Genomic DNA, 23,368 nt, shown 5'->3' with positions numbered 1-23,368 from the left:
TGAGAGGCCAGGCTGTTGGGAGAGTTGTGAATGTAGTTGCTTTAGCCTGCTTGGGCTGTCATAACAAAATACCATAGACTGGGTGGCTTAAACAAGAGGAATTAATTTTCTCACAGTTCTGGAGTCTGAAGACTGAGATTTGGACTTCTGGAGGTTGAAGGTCTGGCAGGATTTGGCTTCTGGTGAGGACCCTGTTTCTGGCTTGCAGACAGCTGCCTTCTTGTTGAGCCCTTACATGGCAGAGAGAAAGTGAGCTCTGGGGTATATCTCTTCCTCTTCTTATTAAGAAAACTAATCCCATCGAGGGGTCCCACCCTCATGACTTCATCTAAACCTAATTACCTCCTAAACGTCCTACTTCCAAATACCAATACATTAGGGTTTAGGGCTTCAACACAGGACTTTTAAGGGCCACAAACATTCAGTCCATATAGTGGTGTCCTCTGTTTCATCACTCATGTCGTTATTTTGCATTTACTATCTGTTTATCTTGATGAGACTAGTTAAGGTTTGCTGTGTTAACCTTTCTGGTCTCTTATACAAAGCACAGGCTTCTCTGCTCTGTTCTCATCCCTTGTCCTGTATATTCACTTCACTTCAATTTGCTTCTCTTTCCACAGTCATGTCAAAGTCACAGGGTCAGAGGACAGCCAGTTTGTAGGGTCTCATTCTTCAGTGTTTACCCCCAAATTAGAATACATAATGCCGTATCTGCTCATTGGAGATTAGTGGCTAAAATGCTTTTATATTGATTATTCTTAGTCACCCTCATTCGACCTATACAGTATCTAATTTTTTGGAAATCTTTGGGAGGCAGAGTCAGATAAGAGCAACCAGGTTTAGACTGGAGGTAGGTGCACATGTCCTGGAAGCACAGGAAATCCTCAAATCTGATTTTATAATTTGATTAAAAATGCCATAAGATGAAGACAAGGAGGCCAAGAGCAGCAAAGTAAAAGGAAAAGGCAACGTGGGGAAGGGGGATGCACAGGAAATCAGGAGGATCATCCTCGACTGGCTCTGCTGCCAACTTTTTTCTGGCCTGACTTTTCCCATTGGTAATAGAAGGGGTTGGAGGGATTGCTGAGGTCTCTTCCAGCCCTATAAGCCTTTGGCCGGGAAAACAACACCCACTCTTAATCCTGCATTTTGAATTTAATTGTCCAGTGATAAAGACTACAATAACATTTCCATGGTTCTTTTTTAGAATGAAATCCTGCAGTCAGGAGGAAAGAATGAGGACAATAGTGTCTAAAGTTGTAGCTTCCACATCTTTACATCTGCCTGTGGTCTGAGCAATGCAATTCCAAACATTAACCATTTTGTAGAAGGCCGTTTTATCCCCTAATGGCGTTTAAAGTGCAGAATAGTGGCTTTTAAATATGAATGTTAAAACATTTACAATATGCACGCATAAGGTACCTTTTTAGAAAACTTAAAGGAAAGGAGAGTTTTGTGGTACCAAAAGTTATTCCTGAATGTCCTGGAAGGCAGCGATGCTCACCACTAATGCTGCACTCTTCCTGAATTTCTTGCCTGTCTTCTTGCCTTCCACCAACATCTGAGCATCTTCCATGTGCCAGTAGGGTGACCAACCATCTCAGTTTGTCCTGGACGTTCTTGGTTTTAGCACCAGAAGTCCTGTGTCCCACGAACTCCTTAGTTCTTAAGTAAATGGGGACAGTCTTCAAGGCACTGAGTATAAAGTGGTAAGCAAACAAACAAACAAGCAAACAAAACACCAAGCAATTATAATAGTCCTTATATCCCAGTTATTATTTTAAAGATAAAATGTGCATGAATGAGAGAACTCATCCTTCTCTATATCATATATTTTTCCATAGAGAGCTCCTACGTTTTACTTCAAATGCAAGTCTCCAGACTGCCAAAAGATGGTTCTATTGTATTTGACTATGGTAAAACTAAAACACTGAGAATTATGACGTAATGACTAACAAAATGTGAAGTTGTCTCAGTGAACCGAAATGGCTAGTTCCCTTACAAACTCAACATCAATTCAAGACTGTTAGTGACTTACAGCCAACTTTAAATCCTTCTTTCATCTTTTTCCTCAGTACACAGTATATAAACAATTGGAAATGTCTGTACAAAGTGTTACCTTATAAAGAACTTTTACTGGAGTATGATAGATACACACATGTTCTATCTGTGCGGCTTGGTGATTTTCACACGGTGAACGCACTGGGGTAAACCATTTTAAAGCACTGGCACCTATACCATCTCATTTAACTTTCACATCCACACTGGAGGTAGGCAACACAGATATTATTATTTCCAGTTCACAGCGGAGCAAAATGAAGCTCAGGCGGATTCAATGGCTTGTGCAGGATCCCTCAGCTAGTAAGAGGCACAGCTGGGATTTGAACCCTGGTCTTCTGGCTCTCAATGCCAACCCCCTTGTCTGTGTTATCTATGGCAGAGTAATATATAAACTGCAGAAAGAATGGAAGAGAGGGAAGATTGAGAGATCTTACTAAGTCACATTTCTGGGCGGTAGGACGCCAAGGAGGATCACTCTTCTTATTTGCTTTCAGCAAAGAAAAAATTTTGGATGTTCAGCACAATTGGACTTAACATTAAGACCTCTTTCATTAAATCTCACCATTTTCTGTAAACAGTAATTTGTCCTCAAATGTTCCCAGGGTGGAATAGACACAGAAACAAACACATACTGAGTCCCTCTTCAGTGTGAAGACTGTAGGGGACAATTTGGTTAAGAATGCACAGGGTCTTCCTTTGAGGACTTTGAAATGTGCAGGCAAGATAATACACAAATGGCTGCATTTCAGGAGCCGTGAGAGGCCAGAAAAGAGGAAGAAATTACTTCCAGAGGACACCATCCGGGCAGCCCTCAAGAGCTGGGCTAGCGTGTGAGCAGGGCCTGAAAGGCATTCAGTCTGAGAAGATGGAGGAATAGTGGTTCAGGTGACTTGAGGACAAGAAAGCAAAGGACATTTGTTATGGAACGGTGACTGTCAGTTTAGCAGGGGAGCTGGGCTGAAGGAAGACCATGCCTTGGTTTTCCAGCACATCCGACTGCTTTGCCTAGCTCTCGGGCTAGAGCTGTCCCCACACACACCTTTGTTTATGCAATCTACCTTCTCCCAAGAAGCAACCTGAGGGAATCATGGAATTATATATCTGGCAGTTTGAGAACAGAGGTAAACAAAGGGCAGACACAGCCTGAGGTCACGGAGTGAGCTGGTAAGAACATCACAAATTCCTAAAGGGAAGGGTTGCAGCTGCAAATGCCTACAGGGAGGAGGTAGGCGCTTGCTCGGGCTCCAACATTCTCCCTCTAAGATGCTCTTCCTGACCATAGTGGCGGATCTGGTGCACGAGTGAGTCCTTCCATGCGGCCTGATAAACCTACAAGGGTGTGCCTCTCAGGGACCCAAGGTCACCTCCAAACAGCCAATGTCACGGGCAAACAGACTTCCTCCCCTGGCTTACTGTGTCCTAAAATGGTTGCTGATTCTGGCAGTCTTTAGAAGATCACAACCTTTTTGGACTAAATTTGAGGGCATTAGTACAGGTATGAATTTAAACAGCCATGCATGCAAGGGAGGTGACAATGTACGTGTCTACTAGGCAATGTGCATTTTGTTTTAAAAACAGAAACTAATATAGAACTCGGAGTTCAGTAAAGTGGTCCGTCATAAAATGTTAACAAGTCTAAGTTTTAGCAGAATCAGAAACTAGATGCTGATAGCTTGTGTCTGTGCTCATAATAGAAAATAAGCTTCATGGGAGCATGGCGTTGACTACCTGGTTCCCTGCTGTATCCCCAAGGCCTAGAATAGTCCTGCTTAGTTATTGCTTGAATTACTGAGTAAGTATAAGGAGTAGAAATGACCCTGGGGGCTCTTGTCCTCTCCTGACTCCTGAGACTGGCCAGAAGTGTTCAGTTAGATCGGAACACATCCTCTTACCCTCTGCTCCTGTTTTTTTTTTAACATCTTTATTGGAGTATAATTGCTTTACAATGTTGTGTTAGTCTCTGCTGTATAGCAAAGTGAGTCAGCTCTATGCATACATATATCCCCATATCTCCTCCCGCTTGAGCCTCCCTCCCACCCTCCCTATCCCACCCCTCTAGGTGGTCACAAAGCACCATCTGCTCCTGTTTTAACTCAGTGGTTCACAGGCTTTTCCATGAGAAAACTGGTGTTTTAGCAACAGAAAGAAGCATGTACACACATAGATGCTCAATCACTCGCTTCTCTCTCGGAAATGTTTCAGAGACTGGTGACACTCAAGTCACTCTGCTTAGAGGTTTACATCAGATTCTGCTGCTCAGCGGGGAAAGCCTGGTGGGGATTCCTGTTCGCAGTGGCTGCAGTGAGAGAGCCTGACTCCCATGGTGACAAAAGCTGACCGAACACTCAATAGCCAGCAGTTCTGTGCCCAAGTACCGGGCATCCAGGCGCTCATTCATGCCTCGTGCCAGCCAGTTCCTCAGATTGGTCTCGCCAGGCCCGAGAAGTTCTCTGCTCCCTATTTAAAAATAGTCCAAAAAAATACACTTCTCATTAGATTTATTTTTCTTTCATATCATCCTGCAATTTGAGTTGGCACACAGAGCTCAGAATAATTAAATGTGAAGTCAGACCGTGCCTGACGGTTAACCCTGTTGCTCTGAATCGTCACCCCTCAATTCAGCTAACAGACCTTCCTCAGATGAAGGACTCACCAGGGAGGGCTGAGACAGGAGGCCTGGAGAGGCGTGGGTCTGCTTGGAGCTTCACAATCAGACCTCTCTCCTCCTCCACCACTCTCTCCTCTTGTTGGGACTCTCTTAAAGCAATCATGTCTTCTATGAAAGGCAAGGCCTGTCTGGACACGGAGCAGCTGTGGAAGGTCCTCCATGCAAGGCTTCCCATAGACAATTTGGCCAAATTCATGAATTAAGTTGAAAATTTGATCCTGCTTGCTGCCAAGCAGGGCTAATTAATTTCTGTAGAGACTGATGAACAGTAAGCACACTTTTCACATTATTTCATCAACAATTAATTCACTAAGCTCAGATTCATTAGTTTCCTGGCATTCACCATCCTAAACCGTGTTGGAAGGTGTTTGTGGAGGGAGCCCCGCTATTTTAAGCCTCCTGGAGAACACCTGAGGCTGAGCTGCCTCCTTGCAGGTGATTTCACCCTCCCCTGCAGAGGATTCATTAAGGATTGTTTCGCAGCCCCGGGAGGCAGGCCTGAGTGGTGCTTCATTCCTCCCTGAGATGTTCTGGAACTTTGTGGCCTCCCTGGCAGGGAAGAGCCATGCCCTTGGCCTCATATTAATTGCTGCTTCACTATTGATCTTCACGGATGCCCCAGGGTGCTCCCAAGGACAGGAATCTGGACGGGATGGAGCTCCAGCCCAGTTAGGTTTAGGGCTTCAGGTTAGTCTCTTCAACCCCACTTGTCCCTCTCAGATTCTCTCCATACCAGAGGCACTGTGTTCTACAGCAAAAGGTTCCCAAGTCAGAGCCATTCATCAGTCAGTAGGCACCCGAGGCAATCATGGGTGCAGTCAGGGAAGACTTCCTGGAGGAAGAAAAGTATAACTACTTCACAAGAATGTAAGCTTAATAGGGACCCTATCTGTTTTGTTACAACTATATACCCAGCTCCTAGCACAGGTCCTGACATATAGTAGATGCTCAGTAATTATGAGAGACAGGGAGAAGGGGATGGAGGGAAAGAGGAAAGGAGGAAGGACAGAAAGAAAGAAGGAAACATAATGACTAAGCTGAAAACTGAGATGACTATGAGCTACCCCCAGATAGGAGAAACGGGGTGGAGAAGGCAGTCAAAGCCATGCTGTACAATTGTACAGGCTATGCACTGCACATTTCTGAAGGCACCATTTACATCTGCATACATAGATCTAGAGCTATGCAGTATGCAACCTGCATTGCTACAGACAGCAGGCCTAGCAACAGAAGGATAAAGAGAGAGTGTTTTAGGCTGAGGGCACATCATAGGCAAAGACCTGGAAGTAAACAAGGAAAAGGAGGAGTGTTGAGTAACTAAAGAAGCTCAGATTAGCTAGAAACCTCCTTGAGGGTGGAGAACGTGTTTTCTACTTCTCAGTGCCCTCCGTATGGTACCTCACACGTAGTGGCAGGTGAGGAATGGTCCCTGAATTAAAGTAAGCCTCGGCTTTCCTGTCAGTACAAGGCAACGGGCACCCAGGACTCCATGCCGATGTCAAGCCTTACGGCCATGCCTAGCACCATAAGCAAGGTGCTCACTCCATCAGGGCCCCCACAGATGGGAGAAGAGATTTATATCACTTCCAGGCACTGTGCTATGGCCCTGGCAGGAGAAAGAGGACTTCCAAAGGTTCCAGCTTTCCCCATTTCCTCTGAGAACAGAGACTTTTAGGCAATTGGCTGAGTTTATTTTCGCTGTACTATCTCAGAATGTCAGAGCCATAAAGGGCTGTAGAAATTGTCTTGTCCAGTCCCCATTTTACTCTTGAGACTGTGACTGGGCGAGTGAAAGAAAATCACCTGGAACCACCCAGCTAGTTGGCTTCAACCTCGTCCTTTGGAAGTTTCCCGCACATCAAAAGTCCTCAGCTGGGACTTCCCTGGTAGTCCGGCGGTTAAGACTCTGCACTTCCACTGCAGGGGGCATGGGTTCGATCCCTGGTCGGGGAACTAAAAATCCCACATGCTATGTGGTGCAGCCAAACAAAAAAACAGTCCTCAGCCAACATTCCTCCCCTCCATTGCCTACCTGACAGTAAGCAAGGTATGGTCAGCAGTCCTAGTTGGCCTTGAGTCTAAGCCAGAGTGATGAGCCCTAAGTGATGCTCTGTGGTTCCATCCTCGTGTGGCCCCCGTAGAACCTTTTCCTGCCAGCCTCTGGACCTCAAAAAACATATGCAATGCAGGTTGCCTGGATGGGCATCCTAGGAGAAAATAAGATGGAAATGTTTGGAAAGAGTCACTTCCCACACCCTCCACCCTCCCAAGGAAGCTACAAGTTGTGTGTCTGCGTGGGACAGGAACTTTGCCTGCAAACCTGGCTTGATGACAGTGGGCGTCCTCATTCAGGCTGAGGAGGAACCATAGGAGGACATGCTTGCAAGGACATGCTTCCACAAGCCAGCCACGGGCTCACACACAGGGCGGTGGTCAGGTTGGTTCACCTGGCTGGGCTCCACCCTTGTGACAAGGAAAGGCCGAGGAGAAGCCCGACCAGAGAGAGATTCTGGCTCTCCTTCTTGGCAGTGGCCATACACATGACATTATCTCTGTTGATGAATTTCCTTTTCTGTCTCTGCATAGTAAACTTGCGGCTAAAGCAGGCTTTGGCCCACAGGGCAGGCAAGTCAGAGCCCTTGAAGGCAGCCTCCTTCAGAAGCCCTGACTTGCTCGGACCCTGCATCACCCAGGAGAAACCATTCCCATTTCATCCTCCTGTGTTCTTTTCCCTGGGACAGTTCTGTTCATTACAGCTTCTCCATTTCCCCTGGGTGTGGTCAGAGCAGGATTTGACTGAGGCTCCAATTTGAACATTTTGCAAAAAAAAAAAAAAAAGTTCAATATTACCTTCTCTCACAACCACAAACAGGAAAAGAAGTTGTGTTTCAAAGTTGAAATTCTTCACTGAAGAAAGGTTGAACAAGAAAAAAAATGGGACACTCAGTCTTTAGGGTAACATGGCCTTTCTTTACAACTCTAAATTAAGTTCTAGAAGAGCCATAAAAATGGGGGAAGTCTGCATTCATGCTAGAAGCTGGGTAAGGGTGCCAAGCAAATGTCAGAAAACTTCAAGGAATTTCTGTCTGACTGAGAGTAAGTGGTACAGAATGAAAGAAAGCGGTGACTCAGATTCCTGAGAAAGTAGCAAAACCTCATGGGAGGAGTAGAGCAGATCCTGGACATCATGAACGTCTTCTAGTTTGAAGGGGTGAAAGTTGGAGGGAAGGAGAGGAGACCCGGGGCTGGGGCCTGAGGCTTATAGAAGCAGCACTATGTTGGAGGCTTGGGAGAGTGGGGGGAGGTGAGGGGGATAGTATATACTGTCGAAACAGCAAATGTCCAGCCAGCAGCCCCTGGAGGCACAGCAGGCAGATCTGGAGCAAAGGCAGGAAGGCAGTTTTCGTGCAAGGGCGGCTTCCTTGAGCCTCAGGCCCCTGGTGGCACAGAGGTGTTGTAGGAGCTGCTGGCCGAGGCCCAGGGTTGGGGTCCAAGGAGAGGCTCACAGTGTTGGCAGGAGAGGAGAGCTGTTTATGCACCAAGACCAGGGCCCTGTGTGGAGAATCCAGGTGCAAGGATCCCTGCTTTCTCTCCATATACTTAGGTCCCTGGCCCACTGAACTCTTCCCAGTTTTGCGATCGAACGGAAAACCAAATCAAATGGCAACTTAAAGTCAAGCTGGGCCGGAGAGAGAGTCAAGACACAGTGAGCGTCCAGTTTGGATTTTTGTTCTGTGGGGAATGAGGAAACAGATCTGAAGAAAAGCCTGGTTGTACAAGGATGAAAGAGGAGAAGACTCTATAAAATAATGATAATGATATAATGATAGTAGCAGCAGCTAACATTTGCCGAACAGTTACTAAATGCCAGATACAGACTTCTAAGTGCTTTAATCCTCACCAAAAAAAAACCTATGAAGCTTATTATTATTATTATCCCCATTTTATAGATATGGAAACGGAGGCTCAGAGAGGTTTAGGAACTTATACAAGGTAGGAGAGCAAAATCACATTTCTGAAAAATATTTACTGCAAAAAATACATTTTACGTGGCATCCGCTTTATCCTCTCTATAAAATTCAGGAATGCTTTCCAGATACAAAACCTGAATTAAGATGAAAGAAAAAAATAGGAAGGAAGCCGGATGACATAATGATAAAATGATGTGAATCTGACATGTTATGGTGGAATTTGAAGCCTTAGAAGCAGTAAAGAGCAGAATTTATACTGGAGAAAATGAGAATAGAATCCACTTCTTCATCTGTTGAAGGCATGGAGAGAAGAAGAGGTAAGAGGGGGTGGTGTTAGAGTTGAGAATCATGAGATGCCCAGGCTCAAGACTTGGTTCTTTCATTGGAAACATTTACACATTTTCATCCGCCTGGAAAGATCTGGATTTGATCCTGCCAAAAGAAAGAGGATCAAACCAGATGACTCCTTTGTTTGCTTTCCAGCTCCGCTATTCTGTGAGATTTTCTTCTACCAAATAGCATAAATGGGTTCTATCAAAAGTTAGGTTTTTGATAGTGATTTTTTGGGGGGGTGAGACTCTTAGATCTATTTACCTTTCTCCTATTAAAAAAATTCCAGTATTTTGCTTCTTTCTGTGGGGCCCATGCCTCCCCTACCCTGAGCCTTTGTGTTTTGGGTGGGCCTCCCTCCTGGCTCCCAGCTCCCAGGGTGGGCCCTGATGGTCTTCAGCTCCCTTTTCGTGGTGGGCTTTCAAGATGAGCTGCAGTGGCCGCCTTCTGACCCCGAGGGGAGATACTGTCTGAGAACAAAATCAACACACTGGAAGAACAGAGCTGTGCTGAGTACTAATAATATCGGTTGGCCCCTGCATTAAGTTGTGCCTGACACTTAGCCCTACGCCAGGACTCTCCAGTAACATAAGCCAATAAATTCCCTTTTCGCTTAAGCCAACTTGAGTTGGGTTTTCTATCACTTGTAACCCAACGTGTTCCAACTGATTCGGTTGGGCAGAGTAAATCAATAATACAGTCTAAAGGCAAGCTTACTTCTCTGAGAATCTGTGGCTGTTGGATATAGCATTAATATTAACATCTGGGCTCATGAAAATATTCTATCTTAAGATACCTTTTAAGAACAATCAACAGAAGGAAAACCAATGAGCTGTACATAAATGGCAGGTACATAAACAGAACTTCATTCATGTGTGGTATTAGTATTTTAACTGTCCTGAGGGCTGCCTTCATAACCAGGTTACTGACCCTCAGGGCCTCAAAAACCAAAGGAAATAAGAAATGGAATGAATTGAAGGCTACATGTCTTGTTTCGCTACCCCAATGCCAAGCCCACCCTGTCTGAAGACAAGCCCGCTGGTTTCCAAATGGGTAGAAACGCTCCATCTCGCATAAGACATTCTATGGTTGTGGTTAGGGAGAAAGAGGAAAAAAGGAGAAAATCTCTTTTGTTCATCCAACCACCTTCCCCCACCCTCTCACCATGCTCTGGCCACATTGCCTCCTTCCATTTCCTAAAACTTGCCATGCTTTTTCCTTCACATATGTTTTCCTTCATAGCACCTACCACTGTAGGTCATAAAATGCTTCTTGATATTTATTTGTTGAACGTCAGACTCTTCTTTAACTGTAAGGTCTGCACGGCAGTGGCCACATAGGTTTCAACCTCTATACTCAGAAGGCAGCCAAACAATAAACAAGCAATTGTTGAATAAATGAATGAATAAATGTATGAATGAGTGCTTGTGGCATCTTTGGGGTTAAGAGAGATGAAGGAGTGAGTTTTTTCATACATTATTTTTTTTTTAAGGTGTACACATTTAAAAAAAAATTAATTTATTTTTCGTTGCACCAGGTCTTAGTTGCGGCAGGTGGGCTCCTTATTTGTGGCATGAGAACTCTTAATTGCGGCATGCATGTGGGATCTAGTTCCCCCACCGGGGATCAAACCTGCGTCCCCTGCATTGGAAGGTGGACTCCCAACCACTGAGCCACCAGGGAAGTCCCTTGTACATTATTTTTGCCTGAGATTTTTTTTTCTTCTAAAGCTTTTGCTTTAATAAAAGGTTGATATTTTGTCAACTGATTTCAATCTTTGATTTTGTCAGAGGAGGGGAAGGGAGGTGGGAATGCTCAGAGCCCAGGGGTGGGAGGAAGGTGGGACTCAGTGCTACCTAGAAACGGATTCTGTGAGTTGATCTTTCTTTGGATGTGGGAGTGGGCTGTTGAGAGGAGGGAATGAAAGCTATGTTGATTTCACTTCTGGAAGGGACTCTAAACAGCTGCTGCCAGGAGTCATGCAGGTGGTGGGTTCTGGCTGATGGTTCAAATTCTGATTTGGAGTAAAAAAAACATTAGCACATTTATCCTGCTTAGAATTTTCCAATTTGTCATTATCTGGAGACCTTGGAGAGCTACAAAGGGAGTGGAATGTGAAGCAAAGAAAAACAAGCTTTCTTTAAAAAAAAAAAATTAGGTAAATGATGCCTCATCCATTGGGGAAATATCATGTATCCATTAAAATAGTTTATAATAGGGACTTCCCTGGTTGTCCAGTGGTTAAGACTCCATGCTCCCACTGCAGGGGGCACGGGTTCAGTCCCTGGTCGGGGAACTAAGATCCCGCATGCCGCACAGCACGGCCGAAAAATAAAACTAGAAAATAAAATTGATTGTGGTTGCACAACTCTCTGAACACTAAACAAACAAAACCCCAAAAAAACTGAGTTAAAAAAATAGTTTATAATAATGTGAAACATGATTATGCTATAGCATTAAGTCTAAAAATAAGAACAAAAAGAGAAGCAGGACCCAATCTTGTAGCTACAGAAAAATAACAACTGGGTTGATAAAAACACCCTGCCTGGCAGGGCCTGGCTTCCCTCCCCAGAAGCATCTCTTATCACCCCTCCTCCTGGAGGCCCCTGCCCCCTGCCCTCCAACCATCCTAAACCCCACATTTCACTCATGCCTTCCTCCCATTGCCACCTCTCCCTTCTCCTGGATGACTCCTCTTGATTCTTCAGGTCTCAAATATCTCTTCCTTTGGAAACCTTTTCCTACACCCAGAGTCTGAGGAAGTGCCCTGAGGTCAAGTCCCTCCAGTGTGTACTTCCGGGTCATCACACTTCCAGGGTCTCTCTCCCTAGGCTGTGAGTTCTGTGAGGGTGAACGGGTCACGCTTTTCCCATTCCTAGCACTCAGCACAGTGCCTGGCATAGGGTCTCAATAACTATTTGTTGACTGTAAACCTTAAGGAACTAGGCCAAAATGTTGCCAGTGGTTGACTCTAAAGTGGGGCAACGAATGCTGATTGGTTTTCCTTTTTTCTACTTTGTTGTATTTTTCCAGTTTTCTATAAGAAGCATGGATTGCATTTACAATAGAAAAATAATAGCAACCCTTTGTAAAATATCTCGAGAGGGTATGAACAGGAGCAATATCAACCCTGTTTTCTTTCTTTTTCATAGAAAGCATGGTGGGATTTCATCTGTGTTTTTAGCTCTTTAGCTAGGGCAAAACATACAGATCCAGGAGGAGTGTCATGAGGCCGGCAGGCTGTTCAGGGCTCACTTCTGACATTCTCCCGGCCAAGCTTCCTGTACTGGAGGACTAACCCTGGTGGGGACAGGCTTTTCCACTCTATTTCCAGCAACCCGCTTAGGGCCTGGAACAGAACAGGTACCTTCTCAGTAAATGTTTGCTGAATGCCTTGATACCAGTTTTAAGAATAAAATGAACTTGGATTGATGCAAAGTACAATGTATTTTGTGCCAGTGTTCTAGAAATTTGGGAAGGCATGCTAGCGGAAATTTCACTCTGCCTTAGAAATAGTAGCACAATTGGTAGGTGTGTGAATGTACAGTTATACTCCATTCATCTAGAGGTAGGATTTAAAGCAACCTCAGGACTTCCCTGGCAGTCCAGTGGTTAAGACTCTGTGCTTCCAATGCAGAGGGCGTGGGTTCGATCCCTGGTTGGGAGACTAAGATCCCACATGCCATGCACAGTGCAGCCAATTAAATAAATTCTTAAAAAAAAAGCGAAAACCCATGTGTAAAAAAAAAAGGACTTCCCTGGTGGTCCAGTGGTTAAGACTCTGCAGTTCTACTGCAGGGGGCACGGGTTCGATCCCTGGTTGGGGAACTAAGATCCTGCATGCCGTGCATGGTGCGACAATTAACTAAATAAATTCCTTAAGAAAAAAAAAGAACATCTAGTGACATCCACCCCTCCTTTTACAGAGGAAGAAGCACAATTAACAAGCCTGCCCCAAGTCACACAGGAATAAAAAAGTAAAACTGTGATAGGAAATTAACAAACAAAGAAGAAACTCCCAGGCTCCTGCCTCTCTGTGCCAAGGTAACTGTAATTTAGGGTCAGCATGACCAAATGAGATCAAGGCAGGCAGGGGAGAGAGCTCTATATTTTAGGGTGATTCCTAGCAAAAATTCTTTTGTAATTTTTAATTGGTTCTGAAGAGAGATTATCCTCATTTATCTGAAGTACTGATTTCTGGACTATGTCCCAATATTGCCAGACAGAAAAAGAACTCCTTAAATCCTTATTTATTTTTTTAAACATCTTTATTGGAGTATAATTGCTTTACAATGGTGTGTTAGTTTCTGCTTTATAACAAAGTGAATCAGCTATATATATATATATCCCCATATCTCTTCCCTCTTGCGTCTCCCTGTCTCCCACCCTCCCTATCCCACCCCTCTAAATCATTATTTATTTTTTCTATCTATTATTGCAAAATGGATTCAGTACAACCCCCGCCCCGCCCCCAATACACACAGAGTTTTCCATGTGATTCCGTTGGGCAGACTGGGTGCTTTATGAAGGCAGGGTCCAACTTGCCATTTTGTACAGTGCCTGTGGCTGTCCTTTTTCTGGATGAATGAATAAATGAATGAACAAATGAATGAATATTCAAGACTTAGTAGTCAGACTCTCCTGTTTAACTTTCAGTGTAGCACACCCATGTCTTGAGGCGAATTCTTAAAATCCATATTGTGGATGCATTCGATATGACAGGAAGTAATTAAAACACACGGTAAGCATTGAGGGAACGCTTGTCAACGCTCATTTCTATAACAACAAACAATGTGGAAACTGCATTTTCCCCTGTAAACGGGGGCGTGCTGACATGTGGAAATGCAAAAAAGCTCCAACACAGTATCTAAAATCTAGTCGGGGAAAAAGAAATCACAGAAAGTAGTGTTTCTCCATATCTTTGATACAAGATTTACACACATGTGGTTTTGTATTTCTTTTGCTAACTTACCCTTTCCTCCATGGATAGCTGTTAACATCATTTCCCTACTCAGTTCTCTTATTTAGCACCTCCTAAAAATTCAAGCTATTATTACTTTTAATGAGCAAAATTTGGGGATATCGTCCTACTCATCTGTATCTTTTCTGAGACTACAAATTATCAGGATGCACCTCATGTCTAGACACCCGCAGGTGTCATTCAAATCACCGATTTAAGCTGTTTACACCCCACATTGTCTTATTTATCCTTCAACATCAGGTCTCTGTTTAATTAAAATTTACTTTGGTTCTCCTGGTGAGCACCGGCACCATCTCCATGTCGGCACAAAAGTGGCTTTGTTCTTAATTCCATCTCTGCCTCTGTCTGCTCTAACAGAAGCACACTCCGGCGGCCCAATTCCTGAGCTTGCTTTCCTTGAGAGTTGGAGTCTTGAAAACCACAGGCGATTGCCAAGGATGTCTCCCATTTACGAGCTGTTCTCCAAAGGCTAACGCTGATCTTCCCCAGACGCTAAATCATAATCTTCATGTTTTTCGTATTTCACATTCTAGCCGCAATTTCAACATCCCATCCCCGTGACATTAGGGGATGATAAATCAGCGGGCGGGACAGCTCCCCTGTACAGACTGGTACGGGCGGACCAGGCTCTGCCAACGCCCTCGCTCCTGCCAGATGTCGGCGCCTGCAGGGTTAACCCTTTCCCGCAGCTCTGCTTTCCCCTGCCGGCCAGAAGCTTCCCAGACAGCTATTTTTAACAACGTAACATAGCTTTTATTTCTTTTCTTTTTAAACTTTCCTCCTTTTTGTCTTTCCCCTCCTTTCCTTGCTGTGCCAAGCCTAACAGTACTTTGAGGCAAATAAAAATGCTATCAAACAGTGGGCAATGTAAATATATATTTTTTCTTAAATCAGTTAGTCTGCATTAAAACCGTTTTGCTCCCTCCTCGTCACTGAATAGTATTAGAGGAGGATGAGGGTGAAAAACTTATTTTAAGGTGGAGAAATACTTAATGCTAATATTTTGTTGTTGTTATTTTTTTAAGTAGCTTTATTGAAGTATAATTTACATATCGTGGAATTCATCCATTTTGCCAGGACAGTTCAGTAGTTTTGGGTATATTTATAGAATTGTGCAACTGTAGCCGTGATCTAATTTTAGAACATTTCTATTGCCACCCCCTCCCCCCAAAAAACCCCTCAATGCTCTTTTGCAGTTACTGCTGCCCCCACCCCTGCCAGCCCCCAGGTAACTGCTAATTTACCTTCTGTCTCTATAGATTTGCCTTTTCTAGGCATTTCATACAAATAGAATTTTACAATAGGTGGTCTTTTATGTCTGGCTTCTTTCACTTAGCCTAATACTTTTGAAGTTCAGAGCTAATGGCTTTTATTAGATGGCAAAGCCGTTTGGAATGGCCAAACTGTCCGAGAAGACTACAGAATCTAATATGTACATGCTAAGTGTGCTCTCAGAATACATGCTGCATAGGTGTGTCCCATGCAATAAGGTGAGAAACTCACTTCCCTGTTTAGGGTCAAGTTCTAAGGTGTGTGTGCGGGGGGCGGGGGCGTGTGTGTGCGTGTGTCAGTCAAGGGCCATATGCAAATACAAAGCATTTCAATTCATAGTTGGTATTCGTTTTAGAGAGAGTAAAATCCAAACCATTCAATTCACCTGTTATTTAAACGACAGATCAAGGCCAGGCAACCTTATTAGATAAAGACTACGGTTTTAAAACACTCTCCTTTTCATATCATCTAATGAGATTATATATGTTAAAGCACTTTGCATACTGAAATGATATGCTCATTTTTTTATGTTAATTAATATTATATATCGTTAAGGGAGTAAGAAAGAGGAAGGAAGACAGAATAGGTCAAAGCTCAGCAAAAGGAAGAGAGGAGTGAAAAAGAGACTGAGGTTTGTGGGGCGAGTAGGGAGAGGCATGAAAGAGGGTGACCTGTCTGTCCCTTCCCCAGTTACATTCTCAGCAGTTAGTGATGACTTTGCACCTTTTGGCTGCTCTTTCAAACTTTCATCATGGAATATTCACAACAGCTGCCCTGACAAGGAACCCTTCTCCCACCTGAGGGTTATGGCTAGAGCATTGGTTCACAGCCATGGCTGCACATTAGAATACCCTAGGGAGCTTTTAAACTATACCCGTGCCCAGACCAGATCCTAAATCAATTAGATCAAAGTCTCTGGAGGTAGGGCCTGGGCATAAGTTTTTTTTTTTTTTGCGGTACGCGGGCCTCTCACTGTTGTGGCCTCTCCCGTTGCAGAGCACAGGCTCCGGACGCGCAGGCTCAGCGGCCATGGCTTACGGGCCCAGCCGCTCCGCGGCATGTGGGATCTTCCCGGACTGGGACACGAACCCGTGTCCCCTGCATCGGCAGGCGGACTCCCAACCACTGCGCCACCAGGGAAGCCCTGGGCATAAGTATTTTTGGAAAGCTCCCCAAGTGATTCAATTTAGGGCCAGGATTGAGAATCAGTGGGCTATGTAGAGCAGTGCTTATCGAATTTATATGCATATGAATCAATATGATTTTGTTATACTGAAGATTCTGGTTCAACAGGTCTGAAATGGTGGCCTGAGAATCTGCCTTTAGAACAAGCTCGCAGGTAATGCTGATGCTGCTGCCCCCAGATCGCACTTTGACAGGTGAAGAACTAGAGAAAAATCCAAGTTTTTTTTGCGTGCGCGGGGTGGTCCATCATCTGCCTCTGTTCTGGACCAGCAGCATTAACATTGCCTGAGAACTGGTTAGAAATGCACATCTTTGGGCCTTACCTCAGGTTTATTAAATCAGAAATTCTGGGGTCAGAGCCCAGCAACAAGTTGTTTGAACATGCTCTACAGGTGAAACTGGTGCACATTAAGGTTTGAGAGCCACTGACCCACTTGTATCAATATTTCCTAAACAAGCGATGCCCCTATATATGTATTTCTTCTGGCTGGACTACTTTTTTCTTCCCCCTGACCCTCTTTCACCCAAGGATCTCCCTCAAATTCCTATTCATCCTCCAAAACACATCTTTTCTGTGATACCTTCTATCCAGTGTTGCAGTGATAAGTGTTTAACCATGGGCTCTCCAGAACCCTGATTTTATAGCATTGGTCAGTTTCAGGCTATCAATGTGAAGATGCTGAAAGCTGAGCTGGGACAAGATGCGTACTTGCTAACAAGAAGGCTCTTGCCAGCTGGCTCCAGCACACCATCCCCTCTATCCTATACTTAACCCACTGTGTTATGTATTTGGTTGTCTGTCTTCTGGTTAGACGTTGTGCTCCTTGAAGGCTGGTTCCATAACATTCCTCTGCCTTCTTCCATTATCTCTAAAATGGGACCTACACCCAGCAGGTCCTTCATATTTCTTTACTGAATTGAACAAAACCTCTGTTATGACGACACCATATACCCACACCCACATACACAACAGAAATTTTCCAAATGAAAATTGCTCCATACTGAGATAATTGTTTTAACTTAAAAACATTAGTTTTATTTTATTTTTAAAAAACTTTTTATTTTATATTGGAGTATAGTTGATTAACAGTGTTGTGTTAGTTTCAGGTGTATAGCAAAGTGATTCAATTATACATGTGCCTGTATCTATTGTTTTTCAAATTCTTTTCCCATTTAGGTTGTTACAGAACATTGAGCAGGGTTCCCTGTGCTATACAGTAGGTCCTTGTTGGTTATCCATTTTAAATATAGTGTGTACATGTCAATCCCAAACTCCCTAACTATCCCTCTCCCCCACTCATCCCCCTGGTAACCATAAGTTCATTCTCTAAGTCTGTGAGTCTGTTTCTGTTTTGTAAATAAGTTCACTTGTATCATTTCTTTTTAGATTCCACATATAAGTTATGTATCATATAAGCGATATTTCTGTTTCTCTGTCTGACTTACTTCACTCAGTATGGCAATCTCTAGGTCCATCCATGTTGCTGCAAATAGCATTAATTCATTCTTTTTTATGGCTGAGTAATATTCCATTGTATATATGTACCACATCTTCCTTATCCATTCCTCTGTCAATGGACATTTAGGTTGCTTCCATGTCTTGGCTATTGTAAACAGTGCTGCAATGAACACTGGGGTGCATGTATTATATGGTAGCTCTATTTTTACTTGTGTAAGGAACCTTCATACTGTTCTCCATAGTAAAAACATTAATTTTAGATTGAGTGTAATGTCCCATCTATATTTTATTCCAGGATTTGGGCACATGGTAAAGTCAATTATGATGGTGTCCATTAGAAACCTGGTGAATTAGAAACAGTGCTTTTGTTTAGTTTAAAAGTATGCACAGATGTGGAAGGCTCCAGGTGGTGGCCTCACCTCAGGGAGGGACCTGGGAGCCTGGGAAGTGCTCCTAGCTCTGCCATTGACCAGGTTTCAGGGCTCCCCATCCCACACTCTCATCTGCAAAGGAAGGTGCTGCATTAGATCACTAGCTCTAAAGGTCATTCTATCTCTAGCTGTTAAATTAAAATTTAGGACCCCAAATGCTCTTTATACTGAGAAGAAAGCCTGACTTCAGAGATGTTTTCTCCATTAAAAAAAAAAAAAAAGCCTTTCTATTTTATGGAATGGGTTAAGTATCTAATATGCCCTAACGCATCAAGGGCTTGTCTTGGCATCTTGTCCTCCTTCCTCCTGATGAATTGCCTGACACTTCCCTGATCCCGCAGCTCTTTTCTTTAGAAAATAACATTTGGTTCCAGTCATGGCAGAAGCTGGGGCTTTGCTGATTTAAGGCCATAAAGGAATGTGACAGCAAATTTAAATACTTTCATATCTATAAACGTATGGGTCCTGAAATACAAATGTTAATATAAAACACTCTACATTGGCTTCTTATGTACAATAGAATTATCTCTAATTGTCAGCGGTTCAGTTACTATTTGTTCATCCCTAATTCTCTTTAGGAACTGCAAAACTTGGATTGAGTTATAATTTTCTACATTGCTAGGCCATGTTAAGACAACTAATATGAATTTCAGTGAATTAACTTTACAGTTTGAACAATTAGGAAACACTTTTTCTCTCATTAACTTAATCTTGCATTTCAATGATCACAGCATCGATTCTGTGGAGAACTGAATACATTGTAATTGTATTTTAAAATACAAATAAACAACTGTGCCAATAAAAGAGACCATTTTCAAAAGACTCTCCAAGAAGGCTTAAATATTTTTGGCAAGTGGAAGGTGGGAGTTCAGGAGTAACTATTTCCTTTGCAATTCAAAAACGTAAATTAGGATAATTGTTTTAGAAAATAGAGCTCAAATGTATCAGCACATCTCCTTCTCTAATTAAGCAGCTTCTTTTTCAGCTCATGCTTTAATTTAACTCCAAATACTTTTCCCTTTCGTTAGTCAACACTGACACAGACCCATCTACTTCAAAATCATTTGTATTATCCCTTCATTTGGGTTTCCAACTTGGGTTTCAACATTAGGTAGAGGAAAAGAATAAAAGCTAGTTTTGAATTTAAGCAAATAATGAATTTCAGAAAAGACCTCAGCAATGCATTTATTCATTTCCTGTTGGGGTCTCCTTAGCATGTTAAACTGAAGCTGTAACAGTGGAGTGAAATACCTTACCCACAAAAATCTGTTCAGGGCTCCTATAGTTCACTTACTGGTACTTCATTCTCCGGGTTTCAAATTCCAAAGGGTTCTTCTTTCTTCCTTCTGCCTCACATTCCATATCCAGATGATCATTAAATCCTGCCAACTATCGCTTGTAATGTGTCTAGAATATATCCTCTCTTTCTTTGGCCCTTCTCAACTTGACTCTCAACTTGAGAGTGCATCATAAACACTTGGGAGCTTCATAAAAATGTACAATTCCAGGACATTTCCCCCAAGATTCTGATTCGGGATATCCGAGGTGGGTTGCAAGAAATCTGCATTTCTAACAATGTAATAGATGACTTGGGGGCCTGAGAGATTGGACAGTAGGGACCAGATTAAGAGGGAGGAAGCATGTTCCAGACAGTGAGCCCAGGAGGTGAAAGCCCTGGGCAGGAGGGAGCTGATAAGGAGGGACAGAAAGAAGGATGGGGAGGCTGGGAGCAACTTGATGGTGCTGGTCCAGTGTGGGTGGGGGGAGCTCCCAGGCCATATGAAACAGGTCTGCTTTGCACAGGTGGGATCTGAGCTTCCTGTAACTCTCCATTGAAAATTTCAGTTGGAAGCAGGAAAAGAGGATTAATAGCTGAGAAGAGAGATTGGAGCTGGATTTGATCATTAGATCTCTGGGAAAGAGCCTGTCAATTGCAGTGAGAAGGGAGTCAAGAAGGAACCCCATTTATTTATTTTTTTAAAAAAATTTAAAATGGGAGTATAGTTGATGTACAGTATTATATAAGTTACAATATAGTACAATATAGTGATTCACAATTTTTAAAGGTTATATTCCATTTATAGTTACTATAAAATATTCGCTATATTCCCTATGTTATACAATATATTCTTGTAGCTTATTTCATACCTAATAGTTTGTACCTCTTACTCTCCCACCGCTATATTGCCCCTCCCCCACTTCCTTCTCCCCACTGGTAACCTCTAGTTTGTTTTCCATATCTGTGAGTCTACTTCTTTTTTTGTTATATTCACTAGTTTGTTATATTTTTTAGATTCCACATATAAGTGATATCATACAGTATTTGTCTTTGTCTGATTTATTTCATTTAACATAATGCCCTTGAAGTCCATCCATATTGTTGCAAATGGCAAAATTTCATTCTTTTTCTGGCTGAGTAGTATTCCATTGTGTATATATGTACCACATCTTTATCCGTTCATCTGTTGATGAACACTTAGGTTACTTCCATATATTGGCAATTGTATAATGCTGATATGAACACTGGGGTACACGTATCTTTTTGAATTAGTGTTTTTGGGTGTTTTTGGATGTATACCCAGGAGTGGAATTGCTGGGTCATATTGTAGTTCTATTTTTAGTTTTTTGAGAAACCTTCATACTGTTTTCCATAGTGGCTGCACCAATTTACATTTACCTACCAACAGGGTACGAGGGTTCCTTTTTCTCTGCATCCTCGCCAACATTTGTTATTTGTGTTCTTTTTGATGATGGCCATTCTGACAGGTGTAAGGTGGTAGCTCATTGTGGTTTTGATTTGCATTTCCCTGATGATTAACAATACTGAGCACCTTTTTCATGTGCCTGTTGGCCATGTGCATTTCCTCTTTGGAAAAATGTCTATTCAGTTCTTCTGCCCATTTAAAAAATTGGGTTGCTTATTTTTTTGGTGTTGAGTTGTATGAGCCATTTATATATGTTGGATATTAACCCTTTATAGGTCATATCACTTGCAAATATTTTCTCCCATTTAGTAGGTTGTCTTTTTGCTTCGTTGATGATTTCCTTTGCTGTGCAAAAGCTTTTACATTTAATTAGGTCCCATTTGTTTATTTTTCCTTTATTCCCTTTACTCTAGGAGACAGATAAAAAAATATTGCTATGATTTATATCAAAGAATGTTCTGCCTATGTTTTCCTCTAGGAGTTTTATGGTTTCAAGTCCTACATTTAGGTCTTTAATCCATTTTGAGTTTATTCTTGAATATGGTGTTAGAGAATGTTCTAATTTCATTCTTTTACATGTAACTGTCCAGTTTTCCCAACATCACTTATTGAAGATACTGTGTTCTCTCCATTGTATATTCTTGCCTCCTTTGTTGTGGATTAATTGACCATAAATGCGTGGGTTTATTTCTGGGCTCTCTATTCTCTTTCATTGATATTTGTGTCTGTTTTTGTGCCAGTACCATACTGTTTAGATTACTATAGCTTTGTAGTATAGTCTGAAGTCAGGACGTATGATTCCTCCAGCTCTGTTTTTCTCAAGATTGCTTTGGCTCTTTGGGGTCTTTTGTGTTTCTATACAAATTTAAAAATATTTGTTCTAGTTCTGTGAAAAATGCCATTGGCATTTTGATAGAGATTGCATTGACTCTGTAGATTGTCTTGGGTAGTATGATCATTTTAACAATATTAATTCTTCCAATCCAAATCTTTCCATCTGATTGTGTCATCTTCAGTTTCTTTCATCAGTGTCTTTCCAAGTACAGGTCAGAAAACAGTGACTGGAGAAGATGAGCCAGCAAACAATATAGGAGGAAGAAAGAAAAGTATTATAAAAGCCAAAAAAAAAAAAAGAGAGAATTTTAAGAGGAAGTGGTTGACTAGCATTCATGGCTGCCATAGCATTTTTTGTGCCCAAATAGAGCAGGTATAAATAAATGTTTTCTAAACTGAATGGAAATGGTACCCAGGCCAGGGAAGGTAAGAATTATGAGGAGGTTGCTGAATGAAGCAATTAGAGGGTCCCTGTGTGATACTGGCAAGGGCAGTCTCGTTGGAGTGGGGGTGGCCAATCATAGGTGATTGAGGAGGAGCTAAGTGGTGGGATGTGTAGACAGCAAGTGTAGATGCTGAATAAGCATCACTGAGCAAGATAAGAAGAGATGGAATGGCAGTTGGATGGAGAGGCAAGGTGGGGGTGAGTTTGCCTTGAAGATGGGGGTGGTGGTAAAGAAGCAGAAATGAAGGCTATTCAATTTCTCCCTGGATAGGTGACCTCCTTCCATCTAAGGTACATGGGCTTTCAACAACTGAGCTAATGAGTGAACTTCCCGTGTAGCTCCCCATTTTGTGTTCATGTGGATTGTTCAAAATGTTCAAGATTTCCTTTTTTGAAGAAATAGTTCCTTTTAGGTAAAAACCATGGTTTAAGCCATGTTCTCTCCAAAGTGTTTGGCATTTGCTTTCCTGACCTAAGAGATTCATGACCTAATGTTGTCTGATCATGATGGGTGTTCTGAGTGAGGTGTCCATCTGCACTATCTCACAGTGATTCTGTAAGATGGGTCTTACTATCCACCCTCCCCTATGAGGAAACTGGCCTGCCATGGCTTTCTGCTGATAAGTGGTCATGCTGGGATGCCAGCCTAGTTCTGTCTGTCTCCAAAGCCTCGTTACCCCACCCAGTCTGCCCTTGCTTCAATTGCATAAATTCCAAAATGACATGACTGCCTTCCCTCCGAAGTTCCTGACCTTTTTACATTCCAGACAGTTCTTTCGAATTGAGGTGTAGTTTCTTCAGTGGCTAGAGGCACAGCACTTGCAACTCTCCCCCTACCGAGCCTCACTGTCTGTCTCACCCCTTTGCAAACCACACAGAGATCCAGCAGAGAGGAGCTGCTGGCTGCTCACCTCCAAGAACCATGCGTCTGCCCTATGTGGTACCATTCTGCTGTCTCTGCCTCACAAATGCAGAAGTGCGCCTGAGCCTACCTCGTGTGTGGTCCAGCAGCTCCGACTGAGCCCC

General features: G+C 42.9%; 1 protein-coding gene and 1 long non-coding RNA gene across 4 annotated transcripts in view; one reads left to right on the top strand and one right to left on the bottom strand.

Annotated features, from left to right (window-relative positions):
* Positions 1-23,368, top strand: part of SH3GL3 (SH3 domain containing GRB2 like 3, endophilin A3) — a 285,361-nt gene that overhangs the window by 55,523 nt on the left and 206,470 nt on the right. The gene's annotated exons all lie outside the window — the stretch shown is intronic.
* Positions 4,104-7,009, bottom strand: LOC113610798 (uncharacterized). The gene is made up of 3 exons (XR_003429227.1): positions 6,762-7,009; positions 5,463-5,561; positions 4,104-4,518 (listed from the first exon to the last, which is right to left on the bottom strand). It is a non-coding gene; the product is annotated as an uncharacterized LOC113610798 (long non-coding RNA).

This window comes from Aethalodelphis obliquidens, unplaced genomic scaffold (genome assembly GCF_003676395.1).
Source record: "Aethalodelphis obliquidens isolate GAN/ISIS:26980383/991018 unplaced genomic scaffold, ASM367639v1 scaffold65, whole genome shotgun sequence".
Taxonomy (NCBI): Eukaryota; Metazoa; Chordata; class Mammalia; order Artiodactyla; family Delphinidae; genus Aethalodelphis; species Aethalodelphis obliquidens.
The sequence above is the reverse complement of the archived record's forward strand: the minus strand, read 5'-3'. Positions and strand labels throughout refer to the sequence as shown.